The sequence below is a fragment of the Helianthus annuus genome, chromosome 14 (assembly GCF_002127325.2).
Source record: "Helianthus annuus cultivar XRQ/B chromosome 14, HanXRQr2.0-SUNRISE, whole genome shotgun sequence".
Classification (NCBI taxonomy): Eukaryota; Viridiplantae; Streptophyta; class Magnoliopsida; order Asterales; family Asteraceae; genus Helianthus; species Helianthus annuus.
Window position 1 is genome coordinate 115,206,546 of NC_035446.2, and position 10,588 is coordinate 115,217,133.

At 39.2% G+C, this 10,588-nt stretch overlaps 1 long non-coding RNA gene across 2 annotated transcripts; it reads left to right on the forward strand.

Moving 5' to 3' along the window:
* The first annotated feature begins 255 nt into the window (after nt 1-255).
* LOC110905795 lies at nt 256-1,828 on the forward strand. 2 transcript variants are annotated; one of them, XR_004878699.1, is made up of 4 exons: nt 256-431; nt 613-768; nt 1,422-1,596; nt 1,741-1,828. It is a non-coding gene; the product is annotated as an uncharacterized LOC110905795 (long non-coding RNA). The 2 variants fall into 2 exon arrangements; XR_002573423.2 differs by having other exon boundaries at nt 261-431; nt 1,478-1,596.
* The last annotated feature ends 8,760 nt before the right edge of the window (nt 1,829-10,588 follow it).

The window sequence follows — 10,588 nt, forward strand, 5'->3', positions numbered from 1 at the left end:
AAGGTTTGCATTTCTTAACGTTTTTCATCCCTAAGAATTAAATGATAAAACACCCTTAGGGATGAAAAGCGTTAAGAAATGCAAACTTCAGGGCTGAATTTGTTATAAATTAGATTTTTGGACTTAACTAGTTAAAATTGACAAACCTTAGGGACGAAAACAGAAATTTACTCTATAAGAAATAAAACTTAATGTGGGACACGTGTCCAATTCTAAGAGCTATTGATTTTGTGGGTTTCCCGCTCAACTTATTGAATCAGTTTTTTTTTTACCCGACCCATATCAAATACCTGTTTTGTTTCTTATCTTCCCTACTTTCTCTCTCTTTTATCTTACAACAGAGACTCAAACCATAAATGCCGTCAACATCAATACCCCCAAAATATTGAAGACAACACCTTTCTAATATCAGATCCAACAATTAATCTCAGGTTCGTTCAGTCTCCCCATCATTATTTTCTGTTTTTTTGGTTTAAATTGTTGAAACATCGCTTCCTCTAACATCGATTTGTACACTATAGCTATCGATTTGTACACATATTGTTTACATATCAATTCATGTTTGTCATTCTCTAACTCACATATAGTTTACACATATTGCCCCCAAAACAGGCTTCTTTTGGGTTGTAACAACCCCAATCGGACTCGAGACATGTCTAGGGCACGGGATTGTGGTTGCAGGCTTCACATTCGTCACAATAGGGTTTGAATTGACGATGGATTCTCTAACTCACATATTGTTGCTGTTGTTTGTGTTTTAACCACATGGTACTTCATAATTCGTGTTATACGCTTTGAATTGTTTTTTTCTGGTCCTAATTTGAATTGTTGAGTCCTTAGGGTTTATCATGATTCATTAGGTTTAAATTGTTCGGTCTCCCAATCAGCACCATGTATAAGCATTGAAATTAGATGTTAGAAAGGGACGCCCTTTCTGCTGCACTTCCAATTCTAAGAGAAATTAGATATTACAGGTTTTGGGTTCTATAGTTTTTCAGTTTATTAGTTTCTTGACAGTTTATTAGTTTCTGTGCTGTAAGATAACTTAGTATTGTTTAGTGTAGCTGAGTGATTCTTTAGAGTCAAAAGAATATGATTTCTTCTTGATGGTGTTAACTTGATAGATGAAGTTTATTAACGAAATTGTGGAAATAGATTTAAGCTTAAAGGGGGTGTTTGGAATTGTTACTAAAACGGTTGATGGCTTTTGAATAAGTATCATGATTGCTCCATTGAAAAGCATTTCAAACTTAGCATCAAAGTCTAATAAAATCATTACACCAACATTATTGTGCTACAGTTACATTATTTCTCACTAAATCACTTTGATGACATATAGAATGTTGTAAGAATATATATGTTTAGTCTTTAGAGGTGACTGCCCTAAGAGTGATTCAGTTTTTGAAATTGGTTTTGATTAGGGTTATGGAATTGGGATCATTTTATACAGTTGACATGTGCACGGTTCATTTTATAGATCCCATGAAGATGGCTCAGTATCATCACGTAAGCAGCCCTTAGATCGTTAAACAAGAGTGACATAGTTGTGAAGTACATAAAGCTTGAATGTAGCCCCCTCGGTGGAGCCTGTTGAAAGTAAGTATACATATTTTTTTCAATTAAGAAAATAAGAAAAAAGATGTCCATAACGCATCAGTTTGGCTTTTTTTTTCTTATAATAGTAAGATGCTTTCGTAGTTTATATTTATTTAAAATGTTTACTTTCTTAATGCAACTCAGATGTAGGTAACGAAACCTGGTTCGGTTAATGTGGAAAAGCATATGACCGTTGAACGGTACTCTCATGTGATGCATATTAGTTCCACCTTAAGACACTATTATTTTGTTTGTTGTTTCATGTTTTTTTTCTATTACAACAACAATCTATCGATAATATTGAATCGTTATGGCTCCCTTTTGGTTCTTAAAGGTGACTGGGAGTTGCTCGATAATCTGACTTGCTGGGACACCCTTTCTGTTGCACTTCCAGTTGGAATTGTTAGTGGTGCTCCAAAGGTTCGCTCTTCATGCCATTAGCCTCTATATATTGCAATATAAACGGGTTGGGTAACAGGTTAAAACGGGTTGGGGTCATTTTTCTATATTTTTTGAAACATGTCCGGTCAAGTTTATCCAGTTGTATTTTTTTTCCGAATATATGGTTAACTAGGTTATCTACCCGTGTGCTACACGGGTTGAACAATTTAATTTTGATAAGGAATGTAAAAAATAATAATAAACTACAAAGAATGAAAATTATATAAAGCTTAAAAAAGCATAAATAATTGAAACTAAATATTAACATAAATAATGGAAAAATGAAATATATATTAGATCTCACGAGATATACAAAGACTTCGTTAATCTATAAATGAAATATAGAAGATGAGGTTTAACACATTAAACAACAAATTTTTGGGACTTTTAACCCATTTCCTTTTTAGTTATTTTTCATTGGTCTAAACTTTTATTTTTATTTTATCCGAATATTAGGCATTTTAAAGTTTGAATGTTTTTTTAGATAATCTTCATTTTTAAAATTTTAGTCAGATGACTGTTTTTAACATTGTTATGGGTCATTTTCTAAGCATACATATCCTGACCAATATCCTGCCTTTGTTTGTTCGTTTGTGACCAGGATGCTGGAAGAGGATATTACTGACATCTTGGGTAATATCCTGAGATTTGTTAATTAACCACGTGCAGCTTGAAGACTAAGACTTACCAACAGTCGAAAGGACTTCTTCTCCTCAAGACTCGGACGAATTTGTTGAAGAAGAGACGTTGAGCCCGAAAGATCAGGTCTACAACGTTCAATGAGGGAATATCCGGTGGATCCCGCAAGTTTAGGATAGTTTGTTGGTTTATCTTTACTATAAATAGATGTGGCGGATCAGTTTAAGGCACACACTTTTTCACCAACACTTCCGTACACTTTTGCTCTCTAGCTGCTAGCAACCATTACACACAAACACTTGTATTCAAATCTCATTGTAACACTTAGTTGATCCGCACCACATCCTGCACTGTATCCTGATATTTGAAGCAATAGAAGAACAAGGCAGCTGCGATTGTCAGCTCCCGAGGTTTTATGCCGGCGATCTAGATTGATCAAGGGCTTTCCTCGTACATCTCGTGTCATTTACTTTACTTTCTGCTCATTGTTTGATCAATAATACAGCTCGATATCCTGAGCCGTATCCCGAATACTGTTTTCATAAACAACTTAGCAAGCACATTTTCAACAACACTTTCTAGCACACTACCTCACTTAACTAATTTGATCATTAAATTGCTTAGGTAATTTTTGACCAAAACAATTTGGCGCCCACCGTGGGGCAAGTGGTGCTTTCTTTACTAAAAATCTTTATCAAATCGCTAATCAGTTTTCTGTTTTCAAAACTTTTTACCACATTATCCATAATGGCCTCAAGATCAAACATGAGTTCCTCTACTGTGTCTGCTATGACTTCTGCTACTACTGGTCCAGTGCTTCCACCACCTCCTCCAAGGATGCAATCTTCTTCGCAACCTCAGGACGTTATCCCTACCCGGACTGTTCAGGGATCTGCTCCGATTTTGGCTTCTAATGATGAAATCCTAACCTTATTTGGGAGTGTGCAGGAACAAATGAGGCAGCAACAAGAAACAAACCAGATGCTGTTGAGGGAGATACAACTCCTGAAGTCCGGCTCGAGCAGACCTGCTGAGGATATCGTCACTCCATTACAGCCCAGAGCTTTGAACTTTAGTTCAGCCATGTATACTGAGGATAATAGGGGGAATATTGTGCCCAGCCTCCCTCAGAATCCTACTCCTGAGATACCCTCCTCGGTTAGGATGTCTACCGTGAGGAGCTCGGGATATGTTTCGGGATATGGGCAGAATCCTCCGACCGATAACGTATCTAATAATAATAATGCTATTACCACTAACTGTGTTGGATCTTTGCAGGATACAACTGTAACGTCAGAATTATCCAGGGAGCTTCAGAAATTAAAGGATATGATATCCAGTGTACCTGGGGTGGTGCAGCCAATTCCTGAAGTATCCCAGGATAGCCACAGGATATCTCGGTTCGTGCATCCTATATGTGATGCTGAAATCCCAAAAAGATTTCAGACTCCGAACATGAAGCTTTACGACGGAACCACGGATCCTGAAGAGCATATTGTCCAGTATAGGGAAAGGATGAAGATCAACCCTATCCCTCCAGATCTCAAGGAAGCTTGCCTGTGCAAGGGTTTCGGTTCTACTCTAACAGGATCAGCCTTGAAATGGCTGTTAAATGTTCCTCCGCATTCGATTACATCATTTGCCCACTTAGTCAATTTATTTAATAGTCAATTTTCTTGCAGTCGGAGTTTTGAAAAGCTAACCAGTGATCTTTACAGGATAACTCAAGGACCTCAGGAATCCTTGAGGGATTATGTGAACAAATTCAGTCGAGAATCCTTGGATATCCCACATCTTGATGTTGCAACAGCTGTGCAAGCCTTTAAGATGGGGTTGCAATAGGACTCTCAGTTTTATCAGGATCTTGTAATGAATCCCTGCAGGAATCTTGACGAAGCTCGTAACAGGGCTCTGAGATATATTCGATTGGAGGATGACAAGAAAATGCAAGAAAAGATGAATGCATCCTCAACATACGAATCGACTAACAGGAAATCAGAATCCTCATATAAGCCATATCACTCCAAGCCATATGGTAGAAATGACAACAAGAGAGTGAATGCTGTTGAAGACGAGGATCCTGAAGAATATCCTTAGTTATCTGAATATTATTTTTCTGTTAATATACCTGAACTAATGTATGCTATGCAGGGTCTGGGAGATAAAGCCAGGTGGCCTCGGAAGAATCAACAAAAAGCTGATTGGAAGGATAAATCCAAATGGTGTGCCTTCCATGAGGATTTTGGACATATTACGGAGGATTGCATTGCTTTGAGGAAGGAAATAAGTTATCTTCTGAGCAAAGGATATCTAAAAGATCTCTTGGGAAGAAAAAAGAATAAAGGACAGGATACTGAAAAGGATCCTGAACGAGCAGCCTCTCCTCCCCCGGATGCCAAGATAATCAACTTTATTTCGGGAGGATCAGATATTTGTGGGACTTCGTATTCGGCAGCGAAGAGACATGCAAAAGAAGCTAAGGCTGAGAGGGGAGACAAACCTGTCAAGATGACTACCCTCACAACCGACAAAATGATCACGTTTGACGCTGATGACAGGGATACTGTGCAGGATCCTCACCATGATGCTCTGGTAATAACGTTATATGTGGCTAACCATTTTGTACACAGGATATTGGTTGACAATGGCAGTTTCGTCAACATAATCCAACTGGAGACTCTGAAGAGAATGAATGTGTCTCCGATGGATATCACCTCGAAGTCTACTTTGCTCGTTGGTTTCAATGGAGAAGCTAGGAACACAGTGGGAGAGATAAAGCTGCCCGTATATGTCGAAGGAGTCAACAAGATGCAACGTTTCTGTGTGATGGATTCTCTATCCTGCTATAACATCATCCTCGGAAGACCGTGGATTCATGATATGAAGGCCGTTCCATCAACATACCACCAATGCATTAAGATTCCTACCCCTTGGGGAGTTGTCAAAATCGATAGTGATCAGCAAGAAGCGAAAGAATGTTACTCATCCTCAATGAAATCCTCGGCCAAACCAAGTCCAGCATAGCAATTAAAGATACGGGCCCAGGATATCGTGGAGACTTCGGAGCAGGATGTGAAGAGAGTTATCCTGGACCAGGATAATCCCGATATCTCGGTGCTCGTAGGAACCAATATCTCTCAGGATATTGAAGAACAATTAATTAACTTTCTGAAATGCAGGATGTCTACATTCGCATGGAAGCATGAGGATATGACAGGTATATCAAAAGACATTATTACTCACAAGCTTGGAATTGACATGTCATACAAGCCTATACAACAAAAGAGAAGGAAATTCGCCCCTGAACGGAATGCAATTATCCAAGAGGAAGTTGAAAGATTATTGAAGTCTAGAATGATTAGAGAAGTCAAATTCCCTAGATGGCTAGCAAATGTGGTAGTGGTTCAAAAGAAGAATGGGAAGTGGAGAGTTTGTGTAGACTACACAGACCTGAACAAAGCTTGTCCAAAAGACCCATTCCCTCTGCCTCATATAGACTCGATGGTGGATGCCACTGCCGGCCATGAAATGTTAACCTTCATGGATGCATCCTCAGGATTCCAGCAGATTCAAATGGAACCTTCAGACCAGGTGGATACTGCTTTCATGACACCAACAGGTATTTACTGTTATACTGCTATGCCCTTTGGTTTAAAAAATGCAGGTGCCACGTACCAGAGATTGGTGAACATGATGTTCAAAGACAAACTGGGGGACACCATGGAAGTGTATATTGATGATATGGTGGTGAAATCTAAAAAGGCCGAGGATCACCTCCAGGATATCAAGGGAGCGTTTGATATCCTGGATCAATACAACATGAAGCTGAATCCTGCTAAATGCCATTTCGGAGTGGGGGCAGGAAAGTTTCTTGGATATGTGGTGACAAAAAGAGGGATAGAGGCGAGCCCGGAGCAGATTAAAGCTATCTTGAATATAAAGTCACCCTCGAATATGAAGGATGTTCAGCGGCTAACGGGACGAGTGGCAGCCTTGAATAGGTTTCTTTCAAGATCCTCGGAAAAGTGTAAAGAATTCTATGATATCCTGAAAAAGAATAAGAAATTTGAATGGGGCGAGAAGCATGAAGCAGCCCTACAGGATTTGAAGCAGTATCTCTCAACCGCGCCTCTATTGATGAAACTTGAAGATGGCGAACCATTATCCCTGTATCTTGCAGTATCAGGGAATGCAGTAAGTGCAGTACTCGTAAAGGATCATGAAAGTCAGCAGTATCCTGTTTATTATGTTAGCAAAAGTTTGTTAAATGCTGAAACTAGATATTCTCACCTAGAAAAAACTAATATTGGCTCTAGTAATGGCATCAACAAAGCTTAGACATTATTTTGAAACACATAGGATTTGTGTTAAAACTAATTATCCTGTTAAGAATGTGCTTAGGAAACCGGAGATGTCAGGTAGAATGGCTAAGTGGTCGGTAAAATTAAGTGCCTATGATTTAATATATGAACCTAGAAATGCAATAAAGTCTCAGGCTCTAGCAGACTTTGTGGCTGATTTCAGTAGTGATATTCAAAATGAAGTAGACCTAGAAGTACAACAACTAGGAGAGAACTTAGAATCCTGGACATTATACACTGATGGTGCATCTAATGTAAGGGGTGTAGGTTTAGGAATACTACTAAAATCGCCACAGGGGGACATAATACCCCAGGCTGTCAGATGTGAATTCCCTGCTACTAACAATGAGGCAGAATATGAAGCTTTAATTGCAGGATTAGAATTGGCTAAGAATATGAATATCAAGAATTTGCAAGTATATGTTGATTCCTTGTTAATTACTAATCATTTTAATGGATCCTATGCAGTCAAGGGTGAGAAACTAATTGAATACCTCGGTATTCTTAAAAAATTAGCAGGATATTTCGATATTTTTACACTTGAACAGGTACCAAGAGAGGATAACGCCGAAGCAGACGCATTGGCAAACTTGGGATCATCAATCAGGATACCAGAAGGGACCCCGATACCGATATTACATATCCTGTATCCTGCAATGGATCCTCAGCATAAGGAAGTAGCAAGTATTCAAAATCCTGGAGTGGTGTATCCTGAAGAGGATCCTAAATCCTGGACAACTCCAATTATGAGATATCTCAAGGAAGGACATATCCCCGGAGATGAAAATCCTAAGGCATTTAGGATGAAGGTATCACGATTCACTATTATAAATAATATTTTATATAAGAAATCTCTTGCAGGACCATACTTGAGATGCTTGGAGGATACTGAAGCCAAAGAAGTACTTCGGGATATACATGAAGGGGATTGTGGTAACCATACTGGGGGCAGGTCATTATTTTCGAAAGTATTAAGGACAGGATATTATTGGCCAACAATGAGAAAAGATGCCGCAGAGTATGCTCGAAGATGTGATGCATGTCAAAGACATAGTAACATAATGCATCAGCCCGCTGAACCGTTATATCCTATTGTTTCCCCTTGGCCATTTATGAAATGGGGCATGGATATAGTAGGAAAATTACCAAAGGCCCCGGGAGGAAAAGTCTTTATGCTAGCTATGACGGATTATTTCTCTAAATGGGTTGAAGCTGAAGCGTTTGTTCAAGTTAGAGACCAAGAAGTAGTATCCTTCATAAAAAGGAATATCCTGACCAGGTTTGGGGTACCAGCTGAAATCATCTGTGATAATGGGTCCCAGTTTATAAGTAAGAGGACCACTGATTTCTGCAAGAGTTGGGGGATCAAAATGATAACGTCCCTCCAGTACACCCTCAAGCGAATGGGCAGGCAGAATCCTCAAACAAGATAATTGTCAACAATTTGAAAAAGAGACTTGGGGCTAAGAAGGGAAGATGGGCAGAAGAATTACCATTTGTCCTATGGGCTGACAGGACAACTGTGAAGAATGCTATTGGGCAAACTCCATTTTCCTTAGTATTTGGAGCAGAGGCAGTAATCCCGACAGAAATGACAATGCCCACTGTAAGATCTACCCTCAGTGATCCTGAGCAGAATCCTGAAGCCTTGTGTCAAGATTTAGACACTATAGATGAAAAAAGAGATGCGACAAGGCTAAGGATGGCAGCATATCAACAGAGAATATCTAGGGCATATAACAAGAACATTAGGACCAGAAGGTTTAAGGTTGGAGATTGGGTGCTAAGAAAGGCTTTTCACAATACTACTAATCCTGCCGATGGCAAGCTAGCCCCAAAATGGGAAGGACCATACGAGGTTGAATCAGAAGCAGGAAAAGGAGCGTACAGACTCAAGAATATGGAGGGGGATATGCTACCAAGGTCCTGGAAAGCTATACACCTCAAGCTCTATTTCAAGTGAGTTTAGAATTTAATTTCTAACTCAGGATGGTATGAATTCTACCTTTTTTAAATATGTTTGGTTTAATTTATTCTTTGTAACCCAATACTGAATTAAGCATCAGAGGGGTGTTAGCCAAGCTAACACCCACCTTAGTTTACAATTGTTTTGCAAGATATGTTTCAGGATGTAGCTCCAGGATATGTGCTCAGGATAACTCGAAAGATTAGAGGATTGGCCCCCTCTCTCACGTTTAAGGGATACTGATCCCTTCACAGGTTTAAAGGTATTCACCTTTCTTCCGAATTGGGTTTAAACACCCCGCCTGGAGCGCAAGTTATTCAGGGATAGTTCAAGGTGGCGGGACCAGTCCATGTAAAAGTGGCTGACAATTTTGTCACTGTTGGCTATATCCTGAATCCTAAAGGTATATGAGGATTGATCACCCTCTCTCACGAAAGGGTATTTTCATACTCTCTAAGGTTTAAAGGTTTTCACCTTTCTAAGTCTTGGAGTTTATACACTCCCGCCTGTAGTGCATGAAAATTTGGGATTTTCCCCAGGATATAAGGGATTTATCTCCAGTACACCTTTGGGTTTTGCCCTTGGACATAAAAAAATGCTTAAACAATGTATTTGAAGGCATTGTACACAGGGGACATTCCCATTAAGGTGGTGGTGCAAAAGCTAAAAAGATAGGATTTGGAACTAATGCACTAAGTACCTTGCACAGGGGACATCTTTATGGGAAGAATGGCAAAGGGATTGAAGTTTGATAATAGGTTTTGTTTTGGTCAAAAATCACACAAGGATAATGCAACCAAACTCTAGGTAAACGGGGAATGATGCTTTGTTTGTTGAAAAAGTAAAGGATCACTTTAGTGAGAAATATGCAAGCGACACAAGGATTTATACGAGGAAAAAGCCCTTGATCAATGAATGATCTCCGGCATAAAAAACCTCGGGTGATGGCAACTACCGATCACCAAACTTCAATATAACAAAAAATGGTTACAACTTCGGATGATAATGAGCTGAGTACAAGGATCACTATAGTATCGAGTGTCTAAGCATGTGAGAAATGTGTTGTGTGTCTTCCGAATGGGGAAAAGTGTTATATATACAAGTGTGAGTGACCTATTTTAGGTAAATAGACTAACAATCAACTCATTACCCCTTTAGAAATAAAAGTAAATCTAGCCTAAATTATCGCCCTTAAATCATGCCGAGTTTCCATATCCTCTACAACGTTCATCTCTGATTAAGCATATGCCAAAGTTGTAAAGACGCGTCCCTTGTTTGCGATGCTAAGAGCGGATCCTGCTAGACATTCCTGCAAGATAACATTAAATTCAATGAAAACAACTGTTAGCATGAGGATCCCTATGATGGTCCGTGATCCTGATCCTGGAACTCTGCTGAGGATCACTATCTGCCAAAGAAACAAGGATCACTGGTTAGGATCACATGTAAGGATCATGTGTTATAAAAATCCAGCCCTAACAATTGCCCCCAAAATATAAGGAGTGATATTGTAAATAAATAAGTTATATTTTGCTTGATCTTATCTGCAACGAGCTAATCGGATAACTAGCCGTTGGAGTCGGAC